Source organism: Anser anser (assembly GCF_964211835.1).
Source record: "Anser anser genome assembly, chromosome: 4".
NCBI lineage: Eukaryota > Metazoa > Chordata > Aves > Anseriformes > Anatidae > Anser > Anser anser.
The window spans coordinates 75417729-75435692 of record NC_139724.1 but is presented as its reverse complement, the minus strand read 5'-3'; the positions used below and the strand labels follow the sequence as shown (position 1 = coordinate 75435692).

Here is a 17964-nt window from a genome sequence, read left to right as displayed (position 1 = left end):
CAAGAAATATTTTAGACAAATATTTTGGTTATAAAAGATTGTAGTGTAAATCCAGTCTGTTTCTCTGACAGAAAAGCTGCAGACAAACGGAAATTGGACATGAACTGTTAACAAATCTCAGACCTTGGGAGCTTGCAAAGGAGTACTTCAGGTCTCCTCTCTAATCCTACATGGTGACAGCTCCTTTCTACAAACCATCTGTTTCCCCATTGCCTGTCTGCCCTCATCTAAAAACATGTAGCCAACCAAATCTTGCTTTGGTAGATGTGTTGACAGATAATCAAACGGGGTTTCTAACCATCATCGAGAAGCAGCAATTAGGAAGACCCCAGAGCACAAGGTGACTGCATCAACAGTCAGATCAGAAACGTCAGATGCAGATTCCCCTTAAGGGCTTAGAGCTTTGGAAAAAAAAAAAGACTAGTTCTTGAGTTTTGAAAAACCCTAATTCTTATGCTTGCAGTTAAACAAGACAGCAATCCACAGGGAATAAATTTCTTTGTGTGTTCAGATGAATCAGTGACCAATTAAAAACTTAGTAAGAAATAACCTTCCTCTAACCTCTGTGTTCAATCCCGAGACGTTTTTAAAATGCTTATAAACACGAACAAAAAATACACCCTGAAATATAAGATGCCTGTTTAACCAGGAGATGGGTCAATTTTTATTTTTATTTTTTTATTTTTTTTTTTTATTTTTTTGCTATTAAGTGGAAAAAATGCTGATGTGAAAGACTTGAGGGGAATATTAAAAAAAGCAATGGCTGAAATGGGACTCATGCTCCTGAATTGCATGGAAGAGTCAAACTTGCAGCCACATGTTAGCCACCCATTTGCCCTTAGCTTTGGGGATTCAAGGCTGTTCCTAGGAGCCTAAAATTGAATTTTCCTGTTCATACCTGGTAAGAGCTATTTCAATCTCAATAGGGCATAACTATCTAGCAAACACCAATCAGGAAAAATGTATTTTTCCCCCAGATCTCCAGACAAACTTGACAGGACTGTTAGATCCTTGATTTTGCTTAAGTACAGGCTCAGGCTCATGCAACACATTAGTATTGACTCTTACTTAAGAGGCTGGACACTACCAAGTTCACTGTCTACTGCCAGCAACCAGGAAATTTACTTTCCCTCACTCTCAATAGTTAATCCACCAAAAGAAAACCATGTCCTTAACGAGATACCCAGTATGTTTAGGTTGTCAATAAACTAAGGCCTTATGGTGAAAGTACCAAGTTAAGTTTCAGGATAATTAATAGTTTAATTGCTACCAGCAGTGTGTTTGTTCTAGTGCTATTCAAGTGAACCTTGAAAGAAAAGAAGGTTCTACATTTCTTCAAAGTATATTCAATTTGTTCCCCAGCCCAACACCTGGGGGAATTTCTTCAGACCCTAGAAGTTTTTGCAAGAGAAGGAAGACAGTGCTGTGCATACACAAATTCATACAGGCAGTTAAATCATTGTGGGGGATAATTTGAATGGAAGTTCAGCAACAGAGTTTATTGGCATTTGTATTTTCAAGAAGTAAAACAGAATTTGTTAGCCTGAACAGCTTTTCTATCTCCAAGAGAAGAAAAGAATATATACACTAGAGGAAGACTGCAGGTTGAAAGCATTTTTAAAATTTAAATTAGCTGAATATGTTTGTCTAATTTCACACAGACACAATCTGAGATAAGGTATTCAAAGAAGCAGCACACCTAACAAAACAGTCACTGGAGAGACCTGCAGCAAGTGAACTAGATGAAAAATAATGGTTTTGATTTAATTCTAGTAAATGTCATTTTTGAGATTCAGTATTTTCTGCAATGCCTCTAAGGGAAAGCTATTTTGCAGCTTGTCTTTCACTTCACTAACAAGAGATGAAAAGAGAGAACAAGATGTTTTCTTCCAACTTTGAAAGCACTATTCCTAGACTAGGGTCCCAGGTTACTAACAGGCACTTGTTACTACTAAGGTAATTAGAAGAGGACACTATAACCCACAGAAGCTATACAGACCAAGAAGAAAGCTAATAAATTTGGTGAGCAAGAAGTCCTATTTTCTCTTCCTCTTAGTTTGTCTCTAGAGGTCTTTTTGTGCAGTGCAAATCCTAAAAGTCCCTAAAGCACTTTAATTCTAACTAAAAAAAAAAAGCCCCACATAAAGATTTTACACTGTCTTATATTGCAGGTAAGCCTGTCGTGCTCTCATATTCAGGACTGAGAATGAATACCCAAATGCAGGAAGATTCAGCTAGACATTATTTGCTAAGGAAAATAATAAATTGGAAATCATTTAATTCTGCATTGGACACTGTGGGATGAATAGGAGTTCAGATCAGGCTCAGGTAACCTATAGAGAGCTTGGATAGTAAGAAGAAGCTAGTTGATTGCTAAAATAAAATTAACATTTCTGTGCTACCATAAAAAACAACAGCTACTAACCATGCTAAAGAACTATTTGTTCTGTAGCTATCCTATCTTTTCTCCCTTCATCTGTAGACACAAGCAAAAAATGTTAGGAGTAAGGCACCTGATTCTAGAAAACACTAATAGAAAAACCTAACAATTAACTCTACTTTGTATTTTTTATGAACACTTTCATTATACCATGAGCAGAATTACTGCATTTCTGCTTATGCCCGAACATACACATTTACAGGTAGCTGAACTGACCTTCAAGGCAAAGGAAATACCTGCAGGTGTTCTCTATACATAATATCTTGACTTAATAATCAATTATTGGAGTCCCTCCCCTGTGGGAGGGGAACTTCTCTCATAAATAGATTCTTCCAGGTCAGTAGCCTTTCTATAATGTCTTCCTGTTCTTTGCAGGTATATGGGGAAGGCTAGGAAAGGATTGAGGTAGTTATGAGAAGAAAAGGAACAGCTGAAGTTTTGTTTGTTCTTTTGCACAGTATTTCAAATTCATTTCTATATCAGCTGTTGCTCAACATTGCCTGTTAAGCATGAGCCCTGTAAAGCATGTGTTTTCTAATAACAGAGTACTTTTAAGTAGAGATATTAGTAGCATTGGGAAATTTTTAGCACTATTAAGCTTAAGTACAAAGAAGGAAAACAACTATCGCTAAAGAAAATGTTAAACATAAAATGATTTTAAGTTGATTAAAAGCATTTTACTTTTGAGTGCTATCAATGTGGGGAAAACCCTCAGTGCAGGTAAAAGTAAATTCAGAATTTGTCAGATCTATCAATAGTATTCAGTGTTTAATGTTTGCTGAAAGTTTGAGAAGAAGTAAAAGTTGGAAAGGTGTTGAAATATTCTGAACTCTAAGCTGAGACTAAGTTTTTCAACTTGCTGAGTTGCAATCATCTTTAAAATAGAAAAAAAAAAAGTACTAGTCTAAGAGTGAAATATTGCATCCAGATGAATGCTCCCTGATTGTATAGCATTGATTTGTAGCTTGCTAGAAATTGTTTTACGTATTTTATTTTAAAATATCAGTATGAAATGGTATTTTCTTTTCATGGATTGCCTTTTTGAGGTCTGAAGTTCCTTATTAATTGTTAGAAAAGTTAGGTACATCATTCTCAGTAGTTCTTCATTTGTACTCACTAAGAAAAAGTGTTTGTAAGATCTCACTATTCTTCATTGTCTTGTTCTAGACATGATCTTTGAACCATGTTCAGGTGCTGTGAGACATTATTTTAGATAATGATGAGAGTGTCTCCTGTTGTTTACTACATCTATGGAATTATTTCAAATCCTAATTATTTCATCTGACCAGACAATTAAAGAAGATTGGATGCTTTTGTTTTGGCATTTGAACTCTACTGTTCCAGCACCTTGGCTACATGTCCCTTTACAAGAAGTTTTGAATCCCAGGTACAGAATGAGCAGGAAAAAATCTCATTTTTTTCATATACTTAGTAGTAAATAAGTTGTTGAACATGAGTATATGAAATATCAGTATATAAATATTTGATTAAGTTCAAAACTTAATTCCAGACCTCCTAGGTGGTTATCCACCAGTCTGGAACTGGAGAGCATTATGAAAACCTACATCAATTAAACAAAGCACATAGCTCAATAGGTTTGACTATTCCTTGAAATCAGTCCCTTGAAACTATAGGGAAATGCATACAAATAATTCCTATTTGTTGGAGGAAAACTTTATTTGCATTTGTCTAATGATATTTGCATAATGTAATCAGCATAATTAAACATACTGTACATTACAAATCAGCATTTTTCTTCACACAGCTGTTTTTGCTGTATTTTTTACTGTTAAATGACTTTTTAAGGGTGCTGGTATGCAAGCTCTTGTGAAATTTGCAGTCCTACATTGTTTCTGAAGAAATTAGTAGTCTCTATGGTTTGATGTTCTAGTATGTGTGACTATGTTAAGAGTGCTCTTCTCAGAAATTAAAATATACCAGTGCAGGACTGACCAAAGCAAAACCATGAAGTAGCACAGTGAGGACTTAAAACTAGGTGTTGAAGCTGGAGGAACTCAGATCCTACCCATCACTACTGTATCTGCCCTCTGGGTGTTTGGCTACAAGCTTGTAGTAAATGATGCAGTGTGGATCTGGTTGATCTCAGGCTGTATTTGTGGGGAAAAAAAAGAAGTATTAGACAAACAAGGAATGATCCTGGCACAAATGTTCTTCCCAGAGGTGGAATGATGTCTACTGCAGGATATCAGAGTAAATAGTCTTGTCTATTTTGGGTTTGAACTGATTTTTTTTTTTTTACTGCTACTGTTGCTCATTGAAATGCTGGGGTAAATTTAGCCCAATGCAGAATGGCCAGCTATGGTTTTCAGCTATCCCCAGTTTATTATTAAAAATTTATTAAGCTTTTGTCATAAGTATCTTTGCTTGTTACTTTACATTTTTCTTCAGAGGTAGAAATACTTAAGTATGTATGACTGCAAGTTCAAAACAAAATATTGAACTATGAGCCTTACAGTAAAACTGAATGGTGACAGTGGTGGTCTGATGTACGTAAACCAAAATTTTCCTTCAAGAGTTGTTTTAGCCCAGCCTAAAACCCCCAGGACCTGTATCAGACCTCTTCTACTTTGAAATTAGATGCGGTTTACACACTGTCCAGGACTTCTAATTCTCTACTTATGCTCTACAAGCTCATAAAGGATAATCTTCTTTAGTGATCCATGTCTGTATTTAAAGAATTGCAAATTTCCCGTTATGGAATGGCAACTGGACTTCTGAAGTACTTCTGCATTGGTTCTTGCTCTCTGCATAGGTTCTTGTTCTTCTCTAGAGATTTACACAAATTCTTAAATACTAAAAATTACAAATACTAAATCAAAGTGAAAACCACTGCCAGTCTCAGCAGTGTCTGTGAAAATCCTATTTCCAAACTGGGTTCATGCTCTTATGAGTTGAGATAGAGCTCTAGTCTAACTCTGATCTTGTCACTGCATCTTTCACTAAAATTATTCTGAACACTCAAATGTTGTCATCTCTAAATAGTTTGTAGAGTTATCTTGTTTGTCATTAATTACCCAAATTAATGTTTCTAGCTACTCATCAGCAAGCCTTCCTGAGTATTAAATTCCTTCATTTATTGAATAATGTTATTAATTATCCTATAAGCATCTAGATGAATGCAATTTCATCAGTGTAATATGAATCACTATAAAGTTGTATGGCTTAATTGTACCATCAGCATATAATTGCATCACTTGCTGCTCTTGCCTCCTGCATGGCTTGTTCAGCCAAGGAAGTCAAGGCCTGAAGTGGCATCTCATTTGGCAGCCTGCTTGAGTGTGTTCGTGTTCAGATACAGCAGCAATGTTCCCCTTTAAAAAGTTAGAAATATAGGTGCTGTTCACTTCCTTTGACCAATCTGTCTTTTGGGTAAAAGAAATAAATCTGTTTCTTTGCATCATTACGGAAAAGTCCTCCTTTTTGATTATAAGCTCAAATGTCTTGATATCAACAGAACCTCCATTTCTTCAAAATTCCTGTCCATCGTTACTCACTGGTGCTCTTGCATTATTGTGCTGATGCTAATAACTGTTCTGCAGTGATGTCAAGAGGCAAGAGCACTAATACCCCTAATGTAATGAGTATTGTATCACAAGTTTCTACAGGAAATTGGCAGCAGTTGAAGAGCAGAAAAAATAATTAATTTTCACTGCCCAATGTCTTATCCTGGTGACTGAAAGCAGATAATAAAATAAATTTGTGTTGGGGCCAGGAACAAGCCAGTGGTCATACAGATAGTCAAGGTGTCAGGAAGCAAATCAGTACATCATTGTTCTATTTGCTATTATGAATGCACATTACATAGCTAGTTACTACTGGTACTACTACTATCAGTTAATCTGCTACTATTTACCTAAATTTTATTATTTACCTAAATCCAGAAATCTAAGTATGAGGCTAGTAGACCAGCCAAAGCACCCTTTGATAACCTGTGGGAGAAAGAGGGGATCTAATCTCTTGAAAGTTTTCTGGAATAAAATGAAAGACCTGGTCTATGGAGCTGCTTATTTCCATTCACTTTCATTTTGGGTATCTCAGCAACAAATTTAGTCTGGTTATTTATTCTTTGAGCCTGATCAGAGAAGGACTATGATTAGATAAAACTAATATCATTTTCCTTCCCTGTAAGAGTCCTAAAGTGGCATAAAACATGTAGCAAAGTAAAATATTGGATTGGCAGACAGGTTAGTATTCTAGATCAAACCAATGTAGAACCTGGGTAGGACTGTTTCACACAGTGGTAATATCAGAGGAGAAAAGACAAAAGTAAGTTACATTTTTTTGTCCATTATGCTCATCCACATACAGAGCCCTCAGAGTTCATGATGTGTGTGTAAGGATACCTGTGAAATTCACTGTAACTGGGATAAGAGTTTGTTACATTTCGAATGTTCACAGATAGAAAATTAGGGCCGTTTCTTTGGAGAGAAAAAAAAAATTACATTTCAGATGTAAACCTAAGCAACAATTACTGTAGCTTTCTATCACTATAATTTTCAGTAGTGTGGCTTGCAAATGTTAATATTTATTTTTGGATCTTGTAAACATCAGTCTGTGGCAGTGAGTTACATAGTTTAAAAATTTCAAGAAGCATTTCCATCGGTAATGTTTCAGCTGGAAAATTTGTTTTATTTTTTGACATGACAAAGGAAGAATAAGCTTTTCTTCTAACTTTTCAAGTCCTCTCAAGATTTAATGTGTTTTCACCATAACTTGTATGAATCTTTTCTGTAAATAGTTGGACAATCTTTTAGTCTTTTTATGAAATTTTTATTCCAGGCTCCTGATCATTTTCCTAAACAATTTCTGAACCCCTTGTGATTCTGCAATACACTTGAGAAAGTTCTTTTGTATTTTTTATGAGAAGTAGAATAACATCTTTAACTGTAGTTTTTAATTTAATCTGCCTTCCAATTTCAAAGTATTTTCAGTCTTTGCTGCCTACCCATGACATTTTATTCCCGTTCTGCGCATACTCTTCTGTATTTCTAAAGAGAAGACAGGATTTGTGTTAGCTACTGCTGAGATCTTGAATTTGGACATCTTAATCTAAGTAGATATTACCATCAGAGGAGGCTGTAGACTTGCTTTCTGGAATTGTCTAAGATCCTTGCCTTAAGATGGAAATATTTAGTGCATGTATTAGGAAAATGGAACTGAGAACAGGAACCTTTGGTGTTTGACTACTGACAGGAGAAAACTATCTGACATACTCAATATAACCAGATTTAGTGTTAACATGCTGAATTCTTTGCTTTCAAATATTGAAACCATATGTATAGTTAAAGTACCCATAAGGGAACACCCATCCTATTTCCTGCTCCAAGACATGATCACATCTGTTTACATTTTCTAGCAGATGACTGTCTAGATGATTATTTTTAAAATCCTCCAAAGTCAAATGCATAACTTATCTCTTTTAGCTGCTTAATTCACTTGTAAGTTTTTAACTGTCACCTGACATAATCTCCCATTCTCCATTTTTTTGTCCATTCCCTCTAGCAATATCCTCTGTCAATGCAAAAAGTAGATTCTCTTTGCAATAGCCTTTCAAATTTAAAAGTAAATATTGCATTACTTCCTCTGTCATCTCTAGGTTATCCCTTTATAGAAAGAAATGAACCTTGACTTTCCCTTTATAAAATATAATTCAGTTGTTTCTTACATTTATCTTCTAGTTATTTAGAAATAATATGGCTATTTTTTTGTCATGTCACTGGGAATGGAAATTAGAAAAGCTCAGTCCATAATTGTATTTCCTTCTTTTCCCTGTTTTTAAGGTAGGCAAATGTTGGGCCCCTTCCCAGGCTTCAGAAATCTTCCCCATCTACTATGTGTTCCCAAGACAGCTAACAAAAGCACCGAGATTGTTCTGGTAAACCTGAAATCTTGGAATGATTTTCTTCACATACAGCATATTTGAAAACATTTGATGTGGTCAGGCAACTCTGTTACAAATAATTAGTTTTGATGGCACATTTCTAAACAATCTGCAGAGCATTTGGTACATTTGATAAAACCTCAAAGATTTTAGTGCCTGTGAACTGGCACTTGTGAATCTGCTGACTTGCTAGAACATAGTCAACATGATATAATCAGAACAGTAACATCCCAGGTCTTTTCATCAAAGAGATGACTGTAGTCCAGAATCTCCCTAGGAGCTTTACATCTAGTACCAAGATCGGCATGTGCTTTGTCCAGCCACAAGGACTCCCAGAGAGCATATTTTGATGTTTTCCATCACTTAATCCTTCTGTTCCAGGAGATAATCCTTATAAGTAGCTTCTGGCTCAACTGGCCTGTCATCTGATACTCTCAGAAGGCATTTCAACCATTTCTTCAAGATGATCTTGAGGTCTTGCTTCCTAAAAAGGATTCTGGTGGCAAAAGTGAAAAAGTGAAGGCCTAGCTGGTAAAACAGCACGGGAAAATTCCTTTAGGTTGCTTTCTCCTTATGTTACTGCAAGTGAGGAAATATACAGTTCTGAATGATATATCAAAGGGGGGAAAAGTATAAGAATTGTTGTGAATGAGAATCAGAAGAGAAAAACAGATCACAAAATAAATTACAATGCTCTCAATTGCATCAAAAGGGTATTAAGCACGTTTCAGTTTTGGGCAGAGTTTTATTCTTTCCTGCAATGCGTATCTTGTTCCTTGCTTGCATCTTAAACCCATAAGTATTATTACTGAGTGTATGTTTTATTGTCATTTAGGTTACAATTCACTGTTCTACTCTGAATTTTTGTAACTTTCCTTTTGGTGTCTTTGATTTGAGATGGAACAAGTTAAATGATATGACTCTTTTTCTTTCCCTTTGGCTGGTAGGGACCTGATAATTATTCCCATGCTTTCACAAATCCCACATGGCTTGAATTAAATGATCTTGGAAAACACCAAATCTCTTGGCTGTTCAAGGGGCTGACTTGTTCTGTGATGATGTGCTACCAGCTATGTTGTGAGTGGAAATACAAACTGAACTGTTTCAAACCTCCAATTTTTTGTTAATCTCAGTATTTTTGCTAATGGCTCGTGAAAGTTAAATCTTGTATAAATATGGTGTTAATGATGTATAGCAGTATTTGCCACAAGGTTTGAAATTTTTTCTCTTTTCCTCTGGTCAGCCCTCAAGCTGGGGAATGTTAGAAAAGAATTTGGGGAGAATGCAGCTACTTCCATTACCACTTTTGAAATTTCTCTCAGTGATGCCTTCATTCAGCACTTGAGGAAGAGTCTCACTTTGACTGAGAAGACATTTCCATGTTCTTAAGGTAAAAAAGTTGTTGTTACTGATGTACTGGTTTGGAGTATCCCCAGAGCCTTCCAGAATGCTCCTTGAAAGATGTTCTGCTCTTTACTGCGGTTCAGCAAATAAAGTTCAGGACTGAGGGCTTTTTTCTTTTTTCTCCAAAAATGTCTGCTCTTGCAAATATTCGTTATAATTCTCCTTTCTATAAAGCAATTCTTTAGTTTTCTTTACCTTACAGATGCATTTACTCAAGCTTGTATATACACTCCCTCTGATATACTTGGGACAAGGCTGGAGAGCAGTCTCTACAGTAGTTACATGTGACAGAAAATGATGTCCCAGAGGTAGTTAGCTGGAAATCTAATTCAGGTAGAGGTAGAAGCAGAAATATTGTAATACAGAAAGTAACATGAACTATAAAATTGGCAGGATCCAAATTTCTTTCAGATCCATGTCTCATCTTTCAGAATTTCCTGTATGAAAAGATGCTCTAACTCTTCATCAGTCTTATAGAAGATTGCTCCTGAATAATCAGAAGTGTCAAATTCACTTCTGATCAGTTGAATTAAATGATGAGAGAAACAACTTGGCCAGTATGTGCAAGGTAGGAGGTAAGAAAAACGTTGCAATTACAGTATCAGAAAATAACTTCATAGGGAAATGGAAGCCTAATCAATGATGTTATATAGGTATTTAGATGTATGTCTACACACAGCCTTTGTAAAGGCAGTTTGCCTGTTAGTATAGACGTTTCCCCAATTACTATTACACCCGTTATCCTGAAATAACAATTCTTCAGCCTCGGTACTTTTTCTATTCTTTACTATAAGGTTCTACAACACTTGAGCATATAATGGGAACTTGACTCCAGGTGCTATTGCAAATAAATATAAAGGCAACCAGGACTGACTGAACCTAAAGAATAAGCTTCCTATGGAAAAGGGCTAATTTAATTCAAGGTCATGGGGAATAGTTGCATCCTGTAAAGATTACATTTTCTTCAGAAAAGTCCTTAAGGATTTGGAATAATGGTTATTTTATTGGTCATATATCAGTTCAGTTTTTTTGTGTTGTGTTCTCCTGTTCTATTCATGGAAATTTAAAAAAGAATCAAAGATAAAATTGTCAGTCAAAAATTTGGAGCAGATTAGTTTTGAGATTTCACCACAACTTAGTTGCAGTAACAACGAAAACACCACTGATTTAGAACAGTGTTAATGTACTGAATCAAATCATTTTAAGTCAAAAAACAAAACACCAAAATTATTTTTTCTTTGATAAGACAAATGATGCAAGTTTTCCCGTTTCTTAATTGTTACAGTAAAATAGTCTAGTTCTTCTGCTGTCGGTTGGTATGAGTCTGAACACAATGTAAGACAATGATTTTATCAGTTTGAGGCTTTAGCCCAGCTGATTCTTTGTATGCCAGTGAAAATGCCTGCCTCGGAATGATTGTTCTAACAGGAAAGTGTTTACAGGAGCGAGTAGCATTAAAATAAATTATCTGTCTGATTACACTTCTGCTAACTGCTTGCCTTGACTAGATAACAACAGTACAAGAAAGGAGTATACTAGACTTCCCTGAATGGATCTGGTGACAAAAATTAAATGCAAAAATAATTATATTGAGACAATTTTTAGAATTTATTTTCCGAGCGCAGGAAGGGACTAATTGCTGATGAATTTGTATCCAGTTGTATCATCTGCTTTGTTAGGACATCAACAGTACAAGAGGTTTCTCTGACAGCTGTTCTGGCTGTGCTTTGAATCTTAATCAGACATCTTTGCCAAAGAGTTATAATAGCACTTGCCACATACTTTCCTTTGTAAACATTAGTTAATTAAGCAGAACTCTTTCGAAACAACAGAAACTGGAAAGTCTACTTGGCAAAGACAGAAGAGATGAACAGAAACATAAGAAATGAGAAAAGGTAGTACATAACTAAAACTCTGAAAGATTTCTTGCTACTTTGTTGCTGAACTGTTCCCAGAGACACTGGAGCCCATGGAAAGACCTGTGCAGATTCCTGCTACTGTGGATATTGTCCCTGATGATACTTTCTGCTTCTGCTGGTCACATTTAGCTGAGCTGGAAAAACATGTTGGTCCCTTTGCTTTTTTTTTTTTTTGCCCAGGCTTTGGTAGGTCTAAGCAGATGTGAATGTGCTCTTTTCACTTGGTAGTTCAAAGTACTTCAGTTAATTATTTGCATTCACAGTGGTTAAGAATCAGCTAAAACTCTGTTAGGTAGTCTAAACAGGTACTTTCTGTAGAAGAAAAGGATATAAGAACTTTCCTTTCTGTTCATTATGTATTTCTATTCTCTGACATGTATATATAGCTAATTACTCACTGAACAGCCTTGTCCTCTTTCTGAGGTAAATACAGCACAAAGTCCCACAGACACACTCCACAAATAGCAGGGTTATAAAACAAGTGCACTGACTCTTCTCCCTTATCCTTATCAGCAAGCTCTGTCCAGGCAACTCTTGAATTTTAGTTATATCTAGCTTCCTTTCTTAGCTTTAGAGGAGCCAGCTACACATTCAGCCTTGCCTGGAGGGGTCAAGTGTTCCAAGAGAGCTCAGTAGTGTTCTCAACAAATGTTCTACCAGTAACAAGCATTTTGAGACACTGATTATCCCATTAAAACCACATATTATGGAAAAAAAAATTCTGTGCTAGGGTTGGAGAAGAAAGGTGTTTTAACAAGCGTTGTCAGGAAATGATTTTTCCTTGTTAGATGGAAGTAAAGGTGAAAAGTATGGAAGTACGAAAAAGTGGGAAAATAGGTCTACAGCCAGCTGTGGTGCATCCAAATCACTGAAGAATGGAGTCCCATTATTTTCACAGGGAAATTTTCATTTTAGGTAGTTTCCATTACGGGTTTTGGAAAATCTTTAGATTTTCATGGAAGGAATTTATTCTCTGTGGAAATTGCAAACACTTCACTGAGAAACAAGATTTAAAAAAAAAAATCTGGGAGATGGCAGTGTAGAAAAAAGACGTACAACTAGTTTCGACAAACTCAAGTGTTTTTTCAAGAAAACAAAATCAAGGAAAATATTTTGTCATTCTAATACTTTGTGGAGAAATATCTGTGTCTGGCAAGATCTAATGAAGTATTAGTGGCATTTGTACACCTGTGATCCTCAAATCTCAGCTGGGATGTGGAGGTACTGCATTAAGGCAGTGTCTCCCAGGTATTCTAGCTGCGATTTCTTTTGCTCATTGTCATTATATTTTTTGCATTTTTCTATATGTTACAGAGCAACTTAAAATTCAGGAGCGTTTCAAAGTCGAGAGTTATATTCTTCTAAATTATGATTGTTCACCCCTTTAAAGTGTCTAGTGCATTAGTGAGATATTCAGGAAATATCCTGTGTTTTTAATATTTAGGATCATTATTATCAAACAGTTAAAATACTGCAACAATAGAAAGGATCATTATAGCACACATAGATTGCTTAGGAAATATATGTCATGGTCAGGAGAGGAATAAATTCTCCCATGTCCGAGGCTGGTTTTTGTAGCTGGAAAAAGCTCTTTGCTTTCTCTGCTAATTGTGAAGTACTTTACAGCTATGGGTAAAGATTACAGCGCTGCTAGTAATGTAGTTGTGTATTTGATATTGATTATCCACATCGAGCTTTTCAAGAGTAATGTCATCTTGACTTTATTTTTCTATTAGGCAACCTATTTCCTGAAGAGGAAAGGTTCTATGTTGACAGATAGTAGACTTCTATCAAGTGAGAGCTGTTGGCACCTGCATCATTTTCCTGTGTAGCTGATGTAGCTAATGAGTCTTAATTTACTATTATGGAATAGTAAATCTACAGAGTAATCCATATACTATACCTATTCTTGCAAATGAGCTCATATGACATCTATAAATCTCAGTAGGCAAACACTTTAAAAATATTGTAAAGTAGGTTTTTTACATGAAATCTTTTTTTTCCTATCTAATGTTGGCTCTGTTTGGAGATTGAGTTATAAATAACCTCTGAATACCAGCTTCAGGAGGCCTGATAAAAGCTATTTTTTGTTGTTTTAATGAATAAAATATTGTCTCTGAACAACCAGTAGCAGAGCGAACTTTCTGGTGTCAAAAGAAACATGAATCTGTGAATATGTTCAGTGGAAGAACTGAAATTTTGTGCTAACAAAAAAAAAAACAAAGGAAGATGAGAGCGTAAAATGCACTGTCAGAGCAAGCTTGAGTGGGAGTTTTGAGAGAATATCAAAGTTTTATGGAACTTTCTTCTGTGTGTGATTAAGGCATAAAAGATACTGAGGGGAGAAACGAAGGGTTTATATGAGATCAGTCTGTAGCATATGATATTTGAAGAGAAATCTCACCTTGTTACAAGAATAAGTCCTGTTAAGAGAATTGGTTATATATTTAAAATGGTTGTGACTTTCATCTCTTTCTATTTACAGATCATATTTTTATTATTCTAAAACTCAATCACCTTTTCCCAGTGACATTTTCATACCCTTTTTCCCTTGTGGATTGTACAGTGGGCAAGTTTAAAGTGTCCTCTCTATTCTTCCCATCCATGCTCCCCAGTACATGTCTTCCCTTTGTCATCAGGTGGTAGGACTGTTGAATATTTATTTTTCATCAGAATGCTCCAGATTGTAGTATGACCAATTCATTTACAAATATAGCCCTAAACTTCTCACTGGGATCATAATGACACTTCAATCTTATATTTTGTTTTTGTGAGTTTGGTAGGGAGAGCCAATATGCAGCAAGTAGGCTTCTCCCTTATTTCCAAGTCTCAGTATGTGAAGAAATATATTTGTAGTCTCAGATATCAAAATATCTCCCGTATTCTCTTCTCGGTTCCAGAGAGGCAGAGCTCTATCTATTAGTCAGTGTTATTTTCTTCCTTACAGAAGCTCATCATCTTCCATGAATTTCCAGATAGTGCTCAGGTAGTCAGTTGAAAAGTGGAGGAGGAGAGATTTTTTCCTCACGTATTGTAAAGGCTTTCTGAAATAAGAACTTTAATTTTCGTTGTCCTCAGTGTGTTTCACATTTGGCTTTGGTTGACTTTCATAATCTTCCTCCTAGATCACCTAGATCTGTGCTGTCCAATGGGTTTGAGCTAGGCATGGACCTCTCAACTTTTGTTACCAATTGTTTTGCTTCATTTTTTTTTTTGGGGTGTATGTGATCTCCTGTAAAGATGACCAGTCATTTCTTATTGCTAACCCTTTCAGTTTTTATCAGTGAACACATTCATGTCCTTTTTATCTTGAGTCTCACAACATTCACTTGCTTCTTCCTGGAACATTAGTTGCTAATGACTTTTCTGTCCACTTCTTTTCTCTTCGTCTGTTCCAGTAATATTTTGAAGTTAACTATGCTATGGAAGCTGATGTGGCAGCAAAGAAATGAGTCATCTGCTGGAGTATGGACTTTTTTCTAGTCTGCAGTGGGAATTTCCTTGAATTAAAATAAAAGATCAGAATTCAGTGAACATCAGACAATGACAATGCAGAGAATAATGAATCTCGGTGCACAGTAAATGTGCATGTGAACAGGATTTAAAGAGGGAGAAGTTTGGAGAAATGTGATTTTTTTTTTGAAAAATGATGCTGGGCATATTAAGTGACTGCGAACTAACATCCTGAGCAGGCTGTTAGCTATATGTATTATTCTTTTGTTCACACTCACATTCTGTCCTTGCTTTCAAATGCTTTTTAAACTCACTAGCTTTGTCCTTCTTTAATCTAATCTTTCTGATGTTATCGCCTCTCCATGGCAGAGCTTTTGTATAGGGGTGTCATTTTTCAAGAGAAGGTCTTTGACCCTTTTAAATGATGGGAGAAGGAAATTATATGTACAACATATATTCATGAGTTCTTTGGAAGGAGCCTGTCTGGAGACCACTGAAAATATTAGATGGATGCAAAAATGCCTGTAGCAAAAAAAACAGGCCATCCTTTTCTATATCCTGCTCCAAAAAAAAACCCACCTTCAAATAAAATCATGCACATCGGAATGGGAAAGAACAGGCAAAAAATAAGAATAAAGCCTGGTGGCTTCACTCAGCCCCAAAAATGCCTGGCTGAAAAAATGCATTTACTCAGGATTTTAATTGTAAGGACTAGAACAGCAGCACTTCATGGGGAAGGGCTGAGAAAAAGAAGGAATTGGGAGGGTGAAAATATATAATAGCCTCTGTAGTGTAAAGCTCCTCAGAGCCCTGAAGCTGACCTAGCTCAGCTCTGATTCTTTCCCAAATACTTACTCTTGATGGTTCTTGGAGAAGCTTGCTGATTTATTCAGCAAGCCTTTTTTTGGATGAAGTCCTGGTACCACTGCTGCAGCTCAAAAACAAGTGGTGAAGGATCATGTAGAATTTCATTCTCACTCTGACAGCATACATAGCATGTTGGGAACTGACACATTAACCAGATATTTCAATGTCAGACTTCTATGTGCTACAGATTTTCTTGCATACAGCAGGAATTAATGGGAAGAGATTATTATGAGGGCTATTGAGGACCCAACCGAATCTCTAATTTCTAATTTGTTTTGGCACAAGTGGAGAGGAATAGAAAGACACAGAGCAACCTGTTATATCCAGCCTAGCAAAAACTCTAGGTAGGATGTATCAGCTGTAGGAGTGGGTGCCAATAGTCAGAACCCTGTGTACAGTGGTGAATGAAGAGCTGAAAGTTTCTTTCTTAGGCTTTGTGAAGGCCAATTCAAACCTCAAAATGTAGCCGGGAAATGTCCGAATCTAAAGTTCAAAGCATCGTCTTAAAAGAAGAATGGCAGCAATCCTCAAAGTAAATAACATAACGCACAGTTGGATTTCAGAAAAAGCAGTAGAGCAAGGATATTATTTTCCCTGCTTGGATTTAAATGCCTGCAATTCCCATGTAGCTTATATAGCCTCAAACGGTGCTACAGGCTTTCGGCTTTGGCTCACTTGTAGATACGAAAATTACTGAAGCTGTCAGGTTTTTAGAAAATGCACAGTAGGTGTTACTGTCAAGTGAAACTGGAAGTTTTTAGACAATAATTTTTAATAAACCAGGAGTGCATTAGGTAAAGGAAAAAAACAAACAGCTACAGGCTTTTCCTGTGCTTTCAACTTCCATATTCATGTGGCAAGGACTGTGTGCTAGTAATAAAGAGGCCTCATTGTGTTCTGTGCTGTACCAACCACTTAGAGAATGATGCCTCTTTGCCAAAATAACTTAACGGGTAATTTTGGGGAAGGATGAGAAGTTGCACATATCCAGATCATGGCTGTACTTATTAGTGTACCTTAGAGTCTTCAAAGGAAGGTGGCATCAGGCCTCTTCAGAATATTTCTGAAAATTCTATTAAAATCTCTGCATGTATCTGCTGAGAGCCCATTGATAAACACAGCATGTTGGTTAGGAAATATGAAAGAAAAAAATACAAAAAGGAAACACCTCCATTTTTCATTCTCCTGTGTATGAGCAAGGAGCCTTAGCCTTCGGTCATGCCAGTCTTCAGGTGTTTTCAATAAGATTATGATCTAATCCTCTTAAGGTAACAGAAATAATGCTCCATCAAAGCTTTTAAAATCATGGAGAAGAGCATTTGCGTGTTGTAGCTGAACATCTTTGTGTGCATGACTTCAGTCATTTTTTTTACTACATTACTTCAGAGTCCAAGGTCTTCACCAGAGATACCTGAACTCTATTAGAATGGACAACACTTGTAACTCTATAAATTAGAACTTCATGAAATGGTGCTCAAGTTTAGATAGGAAGATTTAACATTCTTCTCATGAGCTAGAAAGAATGTAAAGCAAGTCAATACAAGGATAATGATGCCAAGCATCTTGTTAAGGCCTAAAGAGCTTTATAACAATCTTGGACAGAATTATGTTCTGAGACAGCTCTTTGATGGCAAAGATGAAATTTCGCTAAGTGGAAAGCCTTATCTTAACGGACTTATAAAAACACTTTTGCAAGAGAGGCACTGTACACAACTTTGCAAGATACCAATGAATAATCAAATGTAGAGAAGAGTGATAATCATTGGGGAAGAGGATCTGACACAGATCCTATTTTGAATAGGTGATCAGTTGCTTATCAGTAGAATCTTATTGAGACCTTGACAGAATGTGTCTATGGATCTCTTGTTTGGCAGGGAGATGTACACCCTTGTCTGTAACAGACTTCTTTGCATAAGAGATCATAATCCAAAAGAAAAAAAAAAGGAAAAGACTCTTCCCTTGTCATTCAAGAGCTCATG

At 36.2% G+C, this 17964-nt stretch overlaps 1 long non-coding RNA gene across 3 annotated transcripts; it reads left to right on the top strand.

The window, feature by feature from the left end:
* Positions 1 to 2821: 2821 nt before the first annotated feature.
* LOC310898381 lies at positions 2822 to 13787 on the top strand. 3 transcript variants are annotated; one of them, XR_014583252.1, is made up of 5 exons: positions 2822 to 2845; positions 3730 to 3827; positions 9586 to 9732; positions 10158 to 10321; positions 13402 to 13787. It is a non-coding gene; the product is annotated as an uncharacterized lncRNA (long non-coding RNA). The 3 variants fall into 3 exon arrangements; XR_014583253.1 differs by lacking the exon at positions 2822 to 2845 and having other exon boundaries at positions 3663 to 3827; positions 10178 to 10321; XR_014583254.1 differs by lacking the exon at positions 2822 to 2845 and having other exon boundaries at positions 3663 to 3827.
* Positions 13788 to 17964: the final 4177 nt, after the last annotated feature.